The 15,296-nt window shown below is 41.7% G+C and overlaps 1 protein-coding gene across 1 annotated transcript in view; it reads left to right on the top strand.

Moving 5' to 3' along the window:
* The first annotated feature begins 4,649 nt into the window (after window positions 1-4,649).
* The window catches only part of HFM1 (helicase for meiosis 1), a 218,622-nt gene continuing 207,975 nt past the window's right edge, over window positions 4,650-15,296 (top strand). The window contains exon 1 of the mRNA XM_063428059.1: window positions 4,650-4,757. The gene's annotated coding sequence lies outside the window, so the exon portion shown is untranslated. The remainder of the gene's footprint in view (window positions 4,758-15,296) is intronic.

Genomic DNA, 15,296 nt, shown 5'->3' with positions numbered 1-15,296 from the left:
AGGATCCCCCATCTCCCACCGCAGCAATTGCCTTAGTCAGCCATGGCAGTAGTATACCTGAGAATTTTTTATAGTACCCGACAGAAAAACCATCCGGACCAGGGGCCTAGCCCGTCTTAGACGATTTAAGTGCCGCCGCAAGTTCTTCCACGGTGATCGGCGAGTCTAGGGTCAGAGCTGCATCCTGAGGGATCGTGTGTGTGATTTTATCGGTTAAGTACTTCTGTATTTGCGTGCGTCGGAGTGTGTTTTGTTCCCCAGCTTCTTCTGGTGGGTGTAGGTTGTATAAAGTCTGGTAAAATTACCTGAATTCGTCAGCGATTTTCTGTGGTAGGGGCGTCGTTTCCCCTGAGGCGAGGCGTAGCTTTTGTATTTGTCTGTGGGGCGTAGATCCCTTCAGGAGTCTAGCCAGGTACTTACCTCCTTTATTCGCGTGGACGTAGTAAAAGTTCTTCGAGCGCTGCATCGTCCTGAGGTGTCGTTTGGTAATAAGTTCTTTAAGAGTTCGCCTTTGTTCCATTAGTTCGCCATAGATTGTGTTTAGTTGGGATCTCTTGTGTTGGCGTTCCAGTAGTGCTATAGAGCGATACAGTTCAGTCATTTCCTGTATTGCTGCTTTCCTCTTTTGCGTAGCGATGCGTATAAGTGTGCCGCGGATGACACTCTTGTGGGCTTCCCATATGGATATTGGGGATATTTCCGGAGTGTCATTTTCCTGGAAGTACTGCTCCAGCTCCTGGTTTATTTGTGTCTTGGTGTCTAGGTCCATCAGGAGCGTCTCATTAAGACGCCAGGTCCACATGGAAGGCCGGAATAGGGGAGACGCCAGTTCGGCCTTCACCGAGCTATGGTCTGACCATGTGGCTGGGTCGATGTCTGCTTTTTGAAGGTGAGAAAGACCCTCTTGTGTGACAAAGAGGTAGTCAATGCGGGAGTAGCGGTCGTGGAGAGCCGAGTAATATGTGTAATCTTTAGTGGAGGGATGAAGCGTCCTCCAGCAATCAACTAACCTCAGGGATTCTAGCGTTCGGCGTATAGCTCCAATTTTGCGTTGTGAGAGACAGCTATGTCCCGTGGATGAGTCTAACGTTGGGTCCAGTGGGGCATTAAAGTCACCCCCCACCAGAAGTATCCCATCTGTAAATTCGTCTAGGACATGTAGTGCGTTCCTTAAAAAGGGAGCTTGATTCCTGTTGGGAGCGTACACTGTTGCTAACGTATAAACTTTATCTGCTATGACGCCTTTTAAGAAGAGGTACCGCCCCTGTGAGTCCTGTTTGCGTTCTAGTTCCCTGAATGACAGTTCGGCAGCCAAGACAATGGCCACTCCAGATTGATGGGCTGTAGGGTGGTTGGAGAAGTATGTGTCCGGATAGTGTTTATTTCGCAGCCTAGGTGCCGAACCCTCCTTAAAATGGGTTTCCTGGATCATGGCTACCGTGATGTGTTTTTTCTTCAATTCTCTAAGGAGATGTGTCCTGCGTTCAGGAGTGTTCAGTCCTCTGCAGTTTTGGGTGAGCACTCTCAGGGGCGTGTCGCGGTAGGCCATAGTCGCGGAGATCTTGTAGTCCCGCGTCGTGTGGTTCTCGGATCCCCAGCACAGATCAGTACAGGGGAAGTCGGGGTGAGGGATGAGGGATAGAAGATAAAAAAAAATTTAAAAAAAAGAGGGGGGGGGGAAGAGTTGTGAGTGGAGTGCAGGAGCGGGGTCCACCAGGGTCGGAGGCCCCGAGAGAGAGAGTCAATAAAGAGCCTTGTTGTGTAAAATGAGGAGCACCTCAGGGAGGTGGAGGTCCTCGTAGATGTTGGGTGTGTCCCGAATCTAAACCCCCCCCATCCAGGGGGGAGGGGGGGGTCTCGTGCCACAACCAGCACCAGTAGGCGGCATCGGCGCCATTTTGGGGCTTCACGGTTCCCCACTCGTACTGGATTGCGGCTGCAGATAGTCGTCCAAGGGCCTTTGTTGCGTAATCCTCGGGGTCTGGGGATGTTCCGGGCGTTTTGTACGACCCATTTGGCTCAGGCAAGCGCTGTTTTTAGCTTTTTAGAGGGCTGTTGGAGCGGAGCTCTTCTTTCACGCGGCCATCTCAGTCAGCGTCCAAACCACGCCCCCTGATTGAAAATTAAACCTCTTTTCAAGGTTGTTTGAGTCACAGCCAGGGGAGGAGTGGCTAGGGCTGTATTAACAGAAAAAAAGAAAGAAAAGTGATTTGAATCCTAAATGGCAGAGAATTGAGCAATGAGACGGCAGGAGCATGATCTACACACCAGAACTGCGTCATTAAGCTAAAGTTGTTTTGGTACTTAGATTATACTTTTAAATATTACATATTTAGACTGCCATCGATGTAAAACATAATATTTCTCTGATTAAGGTTAAAACATATGTAACTCTAATATTTAATATGGCCTCTTGTAGTTTTCCTTAGCTGTATTATAAGATTATTCAGCCTCAGTTTCCACAATTGCAACTAACTCCACAAAATCAGATGAGGTGTTTGCTAGAATTAATTTGAGGTCTGAAATAGAACATTGCTGTTTGTTTACGTATTGATTTCCCTACAAAGCCATGACGTGTCAGGAAAACAGAACACACATATGAGTCTAAAAATGCGTAATTTTTTTTCTTTTTTAATTGTGTACATCTTAAAATTTTAACTATTCTCAAGTAAACAAAAACACATAATTACATTGTGTGAATAACAAAAGCATAGCAGGTTTTCCATTTTGTCTTTTAAGAAGTTGCCCACCCTAAATTGACTTGCCTATGGCAATCTTACTCTGCTTGAAACATCTGGGTTTTTTTTGTTTTTTTTTTTAAAATAACGAGGCTTTTAAATTTAAAGTGACACTGCTAATAGAAATATTTTTTCAGGCAAATGCTCCTTCGTTTTGTTGGCCTCTTCTGACTTACTCACCAAAAATACATTAAATATACAACAACACATTAAATATACAGCACACAGACTCTTAACAGCTCCAAGACAGTTTAATTTTTGATTTCCCCCAAGTCCAACACCTGATCTTCCATATGCTTTGAATCTTTATAACTTCAAAAGATTACATGCTAGTCCCCAAGCATAAATAGTTAGGAGCAGAATGACAGATAATTTACATTAGGTTTCAGTGTATAATGCAATATATATGTGGAAAATAAAATTATATATGAACCAACATGAAATTAAATGCAGTACCAACAATAATTACATATGCCTTATTGTAAAGTAAGAGTATAGTCAGATCGACATCCTCTAGGTCCCCAGTTTGTGTGTATTACGTCTGCATGTTTCCTGGCTCCCTACAGGACTATTACTACACTATACTTTGTATTAGTCTACATATAAATAAGGCAAGCTGTGAGCAAGTAACTAAAGATAAGAGACTAAGAATTTTGTAAAACATTGTTCAGACCTCAGAAAAAATATATTTATATAATAAAAGATATTTTTTAAATTTTTTTGCTCCTAACCTCTGAATAGCCAGGACATTTGTGAGATTAAATGTGTTTGGGGCCATGGGATTTTCAGCGGTTTTATCTAACTGTAAATTAATGTTACATATTGTTTTGAGTTGTCTTTTTTTTAATGAAACTATACCCTATATGTATACATAGCACAACATTACTCTTCTATAGTCTATGACAGGGGTAGGCAACCTTTTAGTAGTTCTGTGTCAAAAGAATATCTTGATGTCTCTTTGGCTTGCCGGTCCTATTTTTTAAAATTAAGGTGTGTATTTTGCTGTATTCTGTTTGTGTTAAATATGGGTGCTGCAGGTGCTTTGTAGCGTTCTATTTGTATGTATATGGGCTGTTATATTGTATGTGTTCATAAGAAGTTTGTGGTATTTTGTAAGATACCTATAAATGTTGGCTGTGTATGGGGACTGCTTGTGGAATTGTGTTGTGGATGATGTGTCACATAGTGTGTTTGGTGGTGTGTGTATTTGTGTGGTTGCTTGTGGTATTGAATGTGGGGCTGCTTGTGGTATTGCGTGTCAGGCTGCGTTTGGGGTTGTGTGCATGAATGTGAATTGTTTGTGTATGTTTGACGGCTGTTTGTATTATTTGTATGACAAGGAGGCTACTTCTTCAACTCTGTGTATATCTAGCAGTGTTTGGTGGCTTCCCTGGGGTACAGTGGGGACTGAGCTGGCCAAGGACAGCGCTGCTCCACTCCAGTGTGGATTCTCATTCACAAGTGCTGGGAGGAAATGATCTGGGATCACTTCTTCTAAATGCTGCAATGAGTAAATTAAGGATTGTCCATTAACACCTGCAATCACCACTCGGTTTGCACTTGCAGTTATATGAAGGCCTGATAGTCCAAAGCCTGTTTGGCTCTGGCAGCCTTGAGTGCCTTGCAAAGGTACCTCGAGTGCCATAGGTTGCTGACCCCTGGTCTATAGAGAGGTTCCCACCTGATGTCATATGTTTTAAGTGATGGGCGAAGAGAGTTATGATTTGGTAAGCTCTGATGTGTTTTCTAAGCTGTGCCAATCATAAGGGAGGTGGGAAAGAGATAGGAAGGAAGCATGGTAGGGTGTTACACAAATGTATTTGGTGATTTAAAAATTTACTGTATCTTGTAGATTTTTTAATTAAAAACAATAAAAATTATTTCTGTTTTGCCTCTACAGTGGAATTTTGGAAGTTTTGAATATACCATGGTCTGATTTACTGCAGGCATCACATGCCCTTAGCAGCTGCAAACAAACAAATTGTTTATAAAGCCCACAAACTGTTGGAGGATTTGACGGTGAGAAAAAAAAAGATTACAAAACCTAGAACTCTATGACCTCAATTTTTTTTTTAGATAAGCTTTTCAAATTACGTATTATGTATCAATGATATATTTTTGGATAAACTTTTAAAATGATTTAATATGATAACAATATATATTTTTTTGTAATATTTAGATTTTTTTATATATTGATTTATTTTTATATATGGTATGTTTTGATATTTTAACATTTTGAAAAAATCATTTTATGAGTTTATCCAAAAATATTTAATAATTTGAAAAGCTTATCCGACAATATTTTTTTTTTTTAATTCTTTATTTTTGCTGTGCATAGATTAACATTCGCATATCAAAAATGCCACAACAGCATTCACATACAATTTACAAACTCTTATTCGTCTACTGTTGTACAGCATCCAGAGGAAATGCACAATTTTTAGGTTATTAATACAAGCTAAGTTAGCAGAGTATAGCAATCAATTAATTGTAAATGAGACAACTTTGTGACGCGCATGGCATAATTAATTCAGGCTAATATGTCTAAATTTGTTGTACCAGCAAAGCAGTATAACTGAAAGATACTAGACAAGCTTGGTATTTGAATATTACATGCTAGGGATAACAGGCTAGGCAGTTCAAAAGGGCACAGGGATAAAAGGGGTAAAGGAAAACAGGCTTTCATCTGCAATATTACACAGCAGTAGGTTGCCGAAACAAAGCTGCTATGTGATAGCATACGTGGCTTTGAAAACATGTGGGGGCATCAGTAAAGAGGGAACCGGGTCAATCGTACCCCCTTCCACCCTGAAGCATCCTGCCTTCATCCGATGCCCATGCTGACTATCAGGGTCTTATAGTGAGACAGAGTCCCGGCAGCGAAAAGGTCAGTACAACAATAGTGAGATTGCAATGCTACCTTGCTTAATTTGTAATACATGACTTATATAAGGTGAAGCTGAAACATTACATTATGTCGTGCTTAAATATATGATTGAAGCAAAATGGCTAAGGCATACATTTTAAAAACAGACAGGATGTGTTACTGCATCTACATGAAACAAGACTCCACTGGGTGGTTAGGCAGATGTCTACACATTTTTGTCAGTAACATTTAAGTACTAGTCATACACAATTAAAACATATGTTAATCGTTGTTCTGCTAGTGTATTAAATGAGGAGAAACATAGATAAAATATATATATATATATATATATATATATATATTAAAAAAACAGGACCAATAAGCAAAATTAAAGTAGATTAATCTATCAATGCCCACTGCGTTAGCAAGCTGAGGTAACAATAAGTAAGGGAACAGTGCACCAGCTATAGCCTGTATGGTGAGGTTATGTCTTATCACCGCTTTTATGCTTGTGTGGGCATAGTCTGCCTCCGGTGCCGTCTATCATCCGATCCCACAGGTGTGCCAGTGGAGACCGGCCGCTGTCTTGTCTGGTAGGCGTGTGGCGCTCAGGTGCAGGAGAGACTGTGTGCTGATCCCGGACCTCTGCTTGTGGACCATAGTAGGTGTGCCATGTGTAGTTGTCACTAGGTGGGTCCTGTTGTGGCCCCTCTGGCAGGCACTCCTCCGCTCCCTGCCACTGTCGAAATAGCAAATATTATGTTGATGCGTAACCAAGGTGTCAGTCCTGCCCAAGGGTCTCGGAGGGGTGGTACGGGACCGAGTGGAGGAAGCTAAACTGATGTGGGACCTGGTGTTCCCTGGTCTATTTTTAAATTATATATATTATACAAGATCCAGCGCATTCACTCATCAAACACCAACTTCAAAACTCACAAAATGAATAGTTGTTTTTTTTCAAAAACACCTGACTTAGGCAAAAATCATGGGAACTTAGTTACAGTATATGATCATGCATTGCATAAGCCTGCCACATCACCAATGTACAATATATATAACCCAAAGAATGAGAGCACGTCCTTACAAAATCAGTTATCAATGTTTCAATGTTTCTGCCTCAAGGACCTTTTTCAAGACTGAGTGCCTTGACCACGTTTTGTACTCATGCATATGGCTTAAAATTTGATGTTCTATGCTAATAGCATGGCCTTAAAAGTTACTCGCCACTTCAAGCCATAGCAAACACACCAACTGCTAAATTTTCACATGCCAACGGCTAGTAGCAAGTAGAAATTGTGAACCCTGATACATAGGATTTCTCACCCTTCCAGTTGGTATTTTGTGTATTATTTATTCTCAGGTCCTCCATCAGTGGTCTTAGGGTCTCGTGCAGTATCTTCTTGATAGAGATCTTAAATTATCTGCTAAAAAACACTTTCCCAATTTGGAGGTTACAGCCTGTGCTCCTATGACAACTAAGACTACTACTGCCTTCACTTCCCACATTCTAGCTCCTCTTTTTGAGTTGTTCTCCACTTGCCCATCAGGTTCTTAATGCTATTAGCGTTTTGTTGACCTTGTATATAGCCAAGTATCCTAGTATTCATGAGTGTGGCACTGTGTGCATAGATTGGTATTTCTTGTCTTGGAATTCCGTGTGACCTCTTGGTCTACCAGCAGTTGGTGTTTTGAGCCTCTGGTGTTGTTTTCAATCCCCTTGTGAGTATTGCTTATGTGTTGACTCATGTGTCCATTTTTTGGGGAAGCTATGATACCTGACAGATCTTTCCATGTTGTGGGTAGTCAGGTGATTGGTTGGTAGTAATATTGTATTGTTCCTTTTGTGAGGGCCCTTAATGACCAGTATTGTTCTCCCTTGTGTTAGCCAGTCAGGGTGGAAGGCTCTTGCAAGTAGCTGAATCTTTTGTGCTGCAAGGTGTTCATGCAGAGTTTATAGTTTCTTAATTTTCCCTTATTATCTAGCATATGACGCAATCCTTGTTAATCCTAGCAACGTCACAATGGCTAGGGCGGGTGGAGGATATACAGGCAGTGGAAGCAACTCAGGCGGCATTGTAATGCAACAGTGAAAGACACGCCGAGCCATGGCGACCCTGGTTCATATACATGGCTCATAGGTTAGGGTCTAGAGCAGGGACTGATGCGCATGTGGAAGATTCTGATTGAAGGCGGTGGATATATCCTAAGGAGAGGGATACACTAGCCTGATATTTCCCAACACGTACCTGCGACTCAATTACCCGACCACCACCACACCAATTACAGCCTGCAAGTAAAGCCATCACTACCCCTCCACCTCAGCACTCTCCCCCCACACTACCCCCCTTTTTATTCTTCTTCCTCTCTCTCTTCTTTCTTCCTCCTCTCTTCATCCCCCCTCTTACTTCTCTCTTACTCTCTTGCTTCTCTTCTGTTACTAAGAGACGCTTCTAATCAACATGCATCTTTCCCAGTTCACATGGGTAAGCTATCCCTCAAGTTTAAATGGGACTTACAAAAGGTAACTGTAGATCATGCTGTAGTGTATATGGGGTGATTAAATGCTGGGATGTTGGTGACCCTCGATAATAATATATTATACGTTACCACAAATACTCGATAGATATAGCACACTATACAAGGTCTGCAGTGCACCCATGATGCAAATAGGGGACGGTACGTAAGTGCTATGACTCCCTTATCAGTGCTTCAATTGATTACACAAGATATATCCCCCCACACTATTCAGGGAACAATATAATCATTGAGCAATGCTTGACCAAATGTTCAGGTTGATGTATAACTGCACACTATAGTACTGTTTGAGACCTGCACGTCTCTCTGCTTTTATATCTGATCTTTACTTGCATATACTGAAAACTCAATAAAATGATTAAAAAAAAAAAAATCCTGGCAACGTTCAAGCCGGCAAGACTCTCTTGGTTCGTGTAACTCTCACATTGTTGAGGTAAATAGTATATATCATTAGGTGTCGTGTCCAGGGTCACATCTATTTATTATTATTTTTTTTGGATTTATATAGTGCCAACTTATTCCAATATTATCTATCTATCTATCTATCTATCTATCTGTCATTAAAGAGTATACTGTCATTTTTTTTAACCTAGACTATGCCTTTAAGCACATCTCCTGATTGTCCAGTTTTTGGACAGAAGTAAAAATTTTAAAAATACTCTGCATAAAAAAAATGTCTAATATCTGGCAAATTGTACTAGGAATGACGTGATTTTCAAAGAGATTTAACTGTTGTAAAAAATCTGCAGGAATAGAAAAAAGACCATCTTGCAGTAAAATAAATGATTTAGTTGCCCTTAATGTCCTGTATTGTATGTGCTATAAGATGATAACTCTTACAATGTGTGGGATATACCACTAGATGGCCTTCTAAACTCATATATTCTTGAAGTGAAGATAGGTGATTATTAATATGTACACAAAACAGTTACGTTTCTGGAAAGTAAATAATGCTTAAAGTCCTGCCTGAAAACCAGTGATACTACATTTTATTTACTTTAGATATGTGTAACATAATTTTTATGCAGAAATATACCAAGATGGTAGATTAACCTGTATCTGCGTGCAGGTTAAAGTGGTTATAGTTTTGTTTGATGATGCAAGAGATAATCCACTTAATCTAAATGCTTCCTTTTTTTTCTTTTATTAACCATGATTTTATCATTTTAAATCAAGTGGTCAATAAACTTGTTACTGTAACTTTGTAACAGTGTCTAGGGAAAGTTCAGACTCATCACAGTTCACATTAATCATAAGCGGCCTGACTGCAGTGCCCATAACTACTTCATCTAAAATAAGAGGGCACCCAGGTACTCCAACCCCCATAATAACTTCATTAAGACAAAATGGTTATGGAGGTGAAGAAACTTTTTCAGGCAGTTTTTTATTTTATTTATTTATTTATTTTAATTATTAATTATTATTTTTTTTTGTCATTCTTTATTTTAAGCAAATCTTTATAAATTTGGGGGGGATCAGCTCTGTTTCCACAGTTATTGGTGTTTACTCTGATGTCTGTATTAATATTGAGGGATGTCTAAGTAGTAACATAAGTGTGTGTCAGCAGGGCCAGCCGTTGGGGTGTGCAAGCTGTGCGGTCACGCAGGGTGCCATGACAACAGAGGCACCCAGCGGCCAACACAGCTCACAATTTGGGGACACCAGCATAATTAATTTAAACAATTCGCTGGTGGTCCACTGGTGCGCACCAGCAGTAGGTGCAGTCAGATTATATCCTCTCACTTGTGGTTCCGGCGCTTAGTTAGTGAGTCAGAGCACAGGCTCAGAGATTCTCAGTCTGCGCTCTGACAACATTGAAAGTCAGAGCCGTGAAGGAGCGGGTATGGCAAAGAGCTACTGATTAGCATAACATCAATATCCATTATAAAACCAGGAAAAGGTGGGCATGGATGGTGAACTGATTTGGTGGTGCAATGGGCCATTTGACTGGTTTTGCCCCCCCTCCTCTGGTGACGAGGAAAATGTAGAAGCCTTATGGGTAGATATCTGCTTGTGGCAAAAGAGGGAACTCAATTATGGTTTGGAATATGCTGCAAACCACCTAATAATGATGAGGAAGAACCGTTGTTAGAGCAGAATGGGAAAGCTGCACATCTGAGTAACACTTACATTTTTTTGGAGATTTTAATTTCCCGGATAAAAATTGGGATAGATGGGTTAGTAGTTCAGCTGGAGGAATCATTCTTTTGAAACTGTTAAATCACACCTTCATGTCACATGAAGCTCCAACTAAAAAAAAATGCTTGTCTGGATCTGGTTATAACAAAGTTGATCTTTTTCAAAATTCAAGTAATTGAGCACTTGGGAAATAGTGATCACATATGAAACATAGAAACATAGAATGTGACGGCAGATAAGAACCATTCGGCCCATCTAGTCTGCCCAATTTTCTAAATACTTTCATTAGTCCCTGGACTTATCCTATAGTTAGGATAGCCTTATGCCTATCCCACTCATGCTTAAACTCCTTTACTGTGTTAACCTCTACAACTTCAGCTGGAAGGCTATTCCATGCATCCACTTCCCTCTCAGTAAAGTAATACTTCCTGATATTATTTTTAAACCTTTGTCCCTCTAATTTAAGACTATGTCCTCTTGTTGTGGTAGTTTTTCTTCTTTTAAATATAGTCTCCTCCTTTACTGTGTTGATTCCCTTTATGTATTTAAATGTTTCTATCATATCCCCCCTGTCTCGTCTTTCCTCCAAGCTATACATGTTAAGATCCTTTAAACTTTCCTGGTAAGTTTTATGCTGCAATCCATGAACCAGTTTAGTAGACCTTCTCTGAACTCTCTCTAAGGTATCAATATCCTTCTGAAGATACGGTATCCAGTACTGCGTACAATACTCCAAGTGAGGTCTCACCAGTGTTCTGTACAATGGCATGAGCACTTCCCTCTTTCTACTGCTAATGCCTCTCCCTATACAACCAAGCATTCTGCTAGCATTTCCTGCTGCTCTATTACATTGTCTGCCTACCTTTAAGTCATTAGAAATAATCACCCCTAAATCCCTTTCCTCAGATGTTGAGGTTAGGACTCTATCAAATATTCTGTACTCTGCCCTTATGTTTTTACGTCCAAGATGCATTATCTTGCACTTAACCACATTAAATGTCAGTTGCCACAACTCTGACCATTTTTCTAGTTTACCTAAATCATTAGCCATTTGGCTTATCCCTCCTGGAACATCAACCCTGTTACATATCTTAGTATCATCAGCAAAAAGACATACCTTACCATCAAGACCTTCTGCAATATCACTAATAAAAATATTAAAGAGAATGGGTCCAAGTACAGATGCCTGAGGTACCCCACTGGTGACAAGCCCAAGCTTCGAATATACTCCATTGACTACAACCCTCTGTTGCCTGTCATATGGTGTATTTTGAAATAAACTAAAAAAAGCAATTGCACACAATTAAAACATTATTTTAAAACAGCCAATGTCAACAAGGTAAGGAGAGCTTTACAGCTCATTGACTGGCATAAACTCTTTAGTAAAAAAAAAAAAAATACAGAAGATAAATGGAATATCTTTAAACAAATATTAGAAATGCACACTTCTTGGTATATACCATTTTTCCTTTCAAAACATGACGAAAGGATTAATATAGTAAAAAACTTTTGAGGTGGCATTTGTCCTTGGAAGAATTTAAATCCGATAAATCAGAGGCATCCAGTATAAAATATAAAGAAGCTAATAATGCCTCTAAAAAGCTGATTAGTTGGGCTAAGCTAGAAAATTAAAAACTGCCAAAGATGGCAAGATGAACACTAAAAAATATATTAAGCACATGAATTAGAAAAAAAAATAAAAATGAAAGTGTAGGTTCTGTAATCAAAGATGGAAGTGTTAATAAATGAAGATCTTGAAAATGCAGAATTTTGAAATGTTTTCAAGGAGGTACAAATGATTGCTGCAAAAAAACTTTCAGAAATATTGTGATTGAATGATTTGAAACAAGGTGCTGCCGTAGCTAAAGAGAGTTAATGTGAACAAAGCCCCAGGGCCAAATGGTGTTCACCCGCTGTACTTAAAGTACTTAAAGCTCTACACCCCAAAAGTGCTTTATGGGTTAGTAGTATCCTATTTTAAAAGTGATGCTTTCTAAGGGAAACCTGCACTTTTTATAAATGATCCATGGAACTCTCCCCCTGACATCAATCAAACAGCTATGGAGGCTCCCATGAGCGAACAAAAGTGCCAGATGTGCGCTACTTGAGCATGCTTGCCTCCTCCCCCACTGATCCTAGATCAGCTCATCCAGATCTCATACCAGATACGCGCACATGCACAAGCCGGCAAAAGCTCACGAGGGCACCACTGTTGCACATAGAAGGCTTATGAAATAAACTGAAACCTTTTGAGTTTGGATTCCAATATTATTGAATAAGGTAGATAGTGGCTGAGTGACAGGCAACTAAGGGTTGTAGTCAATGGAGTATATTCAAAGTCAGTTCTTGTTACCAGATATCAGGGATCTGTAATTGGACCCATTCTCTTCAATATTTTTTATTAGTGATATCGCAGAAGGTCTTGATGGTAAGATATGTCTTTTTGCTGAGGATAGAAAGATTTGCAACAGGGTTGAATATCCAGGTGGGATAATTTTTTGAGAGCAGAGGCATTGTTTACATTGCTGGATATCTACACCTCTAATGGCATTCACTTAGCCGGCCACTAGAGGTTCCTCCTTTGTCAGTGCTACACAGTGTGTCTCCACCTCTGCATGGAGGTGCTGAATGTTCCCCATGGAACTGCATTCATTCAATGCATCTCTATGAGGAGACGCTGATTGGTATAGCAAAAACAATATACACAAAATATAGCTTGTGGCAATATAAAGTCAAATTAGTCCACAATTGCTGGAGTCTGTTCTCAATTAGTAGCTGTCCATACTTCAAATTGTGTGAGTATATGAAATAAAAGCAGAAGATAACCAGTAATAGTGCATGGTATATCACTCACATTTGAGAGAGCTATAAGACCAGCTCTGAGTTTAACAGCATGCAGCTGTATAATCCCCGCTGATGGACATGTAGATCTGGGGGCTGGTTCCTCAATGTATGATATGATATAAAAAAAATCTAGTGCTTATCCTATCTATGGATTTTTTGCTGATTAACACAGCGTAGTGTTTTGCCGCTTGCAACAGACTTGTTCCCTTTCTGTTTGGTTGTCCGTACCCCCCTTGTTTGTATACCTGTCACGGTTCTCACCAGTTAGACAGACGGCCAGACGTGGTCGCTCCTGGAGTTCCCAACAGGGGACTTGAACCGGGGAACTTCTCAGTCCTGGTTCTGCTTGCTACCTCTGAGCCACAGCAGCTTTATACAGTGACTACTGTTTCTGGTCCTGTTCATCCTGGCATGGCTACTACACTGGGGGCTGCACCTTGACTTGGCTGTGTTTCACCTGATCCCGATCAGTCATCAGCAGGGTATTTAAACCCAGCCTCGCCCTGTGCTCAGGGTCAAGTCTTTGATCCTGTTTCGTACCAGTGTTCCTGTTTCATCTGCTTCGTATTTTTGACCCCGGCTTCTGACTACGTTTATTCTGACCTCTGGCATCCCTTGACTTCGGCTACTCCTCGTTGTTCCTGACCTCTGGCATCCTTTGACCTCGGCTATCCCTCGACTATCCTGCTTGTTCAGTCCTTGCCTGTACTGCGTATTGGTACTTTATCCTGCACAGCCCCCGTGCACAGACCCACAGGCCGGGTGAATTCTTACCTGACCACCTTGGCCTGTGGCTATCTGCAAGGGTGAGCAACATATCTGCGCTACAGACTCCCAACTCAGGTAAGACCCTGACAATACCAAAGAAGATGTGTTCCCCTTTTCATAACCCCCCCACCCCTGAACACCGACCATCCCCATGCTTGTTAACTTCAAAGGAGTAATAAGCTCAAGTGCTTTACCTGGGTGGCCACCAAACACACATGCTCTAGTGAATGATGGCCATTTTGTTTCCCGAACACATGTAGCGGTACATGGTCGTTGAGCATGTTGAACCCTTTTCAGCTGCGTGATCCCGTGAACCCCGTGGAAAACCGTACCGCTGTCCGTTCCACTCCCAGACGAGTTAAGAGAGCGCTGTTCGGGAGAAAAAGACTACTGACTGGGGGGAGCAGGGCCGGCCTTAGGGGTGTGCGAGCTGTGCGGCCGCACAGGGCGCCATGGAGCAGGGGGCACCATGCTGCCGACACAGCTCACACATGGCCGGCTACCCGGGTGGAGGATTACATTATTCTCCACCCAGGATTAGAAAAACCCTACCAGCATTGTGAAGGGGTGGGGCTTTCCTTGTGGCAAGGGCGGGACTTAAATGATGGCGGGGCGGAGCTAAAATGACAGCTGCATGGGAAGCAGCAACCCGAGCTGCACTGCCTTCACTCCTCCCAGACCATAAAGGACAGAGGTAACCCTGGATGACTGACTGTCTGTGAGTGTGTGTGAGTATGTGCAACTATCTGCCTGTGTGTGTGTGAGTACCTGTATGTGTGGCTGTCTGCCTGTGTGTGTGTGAGTACCTGTGTGTGTGGCTGTCTGCCTGTGTGTGTGTGTGTGGCTGTCTGCCTGTATGTGTGTGTGACTGTCTGCCTGTGTGTGTGTGTGCATGTGTGACTGTCTGTGTGTGTGTGACTGTCTGCCTGTGTGTGTGGCTGTCTGCCTCTGTGTGTGTGAGTACCTGTGTGTGTGACTGTCTGCCTGTGTGTGTGTTTGTGTGTGCCTGTGTGACTGTCTGCCTGTGTGTGTGTGTGTGTGTGACTGCCTCTGTGTATGTGACTGTCTGCATGTAACTGTGTGTGTGTGTGTGTGTGTGTGTGTGAGAGACTGTATGTGTGGCTGTATGTATGTGACTGTCTGTCTGTACCTGTGTGTTTTTGTCATGGTCTGCCTGTAACTGTGTGTGTTACTGTGTGATTTTAATTGTGTGTGTGTGTGTGTGTGACTGTCTGCCTGTAACTGTGTGTGTGACTGTATGTAACTGGGTGTTACTGCCTGCGTGTGTGGCTGTCTGCCTCTGTGTGTGTGAGTACCTGTGGCTGCTGCCTGTGTGTGTGTGTGCCTGTGTTACTGTCTGCCTGTGTGTATGGCTGTCTGCCTGTGTGTGACTGCGTGTTTGTGTT

This window comes from Pelobates fuscus, chromosome 7 (assembly GCF_036172605.1).
Source record: "Pelobates fuscus isolate aPelFus1 chromosome 7, aPelFus1.pri, whole genome shotgun sequence".
Lineage (NCBI taxonomy): Eukaryota > Metazoa > Chordata > Amphibia > Anura > Pelobatidae > Pelobates > Pelobates fuscus.
The sequence above is the reverse complement of the archived record's forward strand: the minus strand, read 5'-3'. Positions and strand labels throughout refer to the sequence as shown.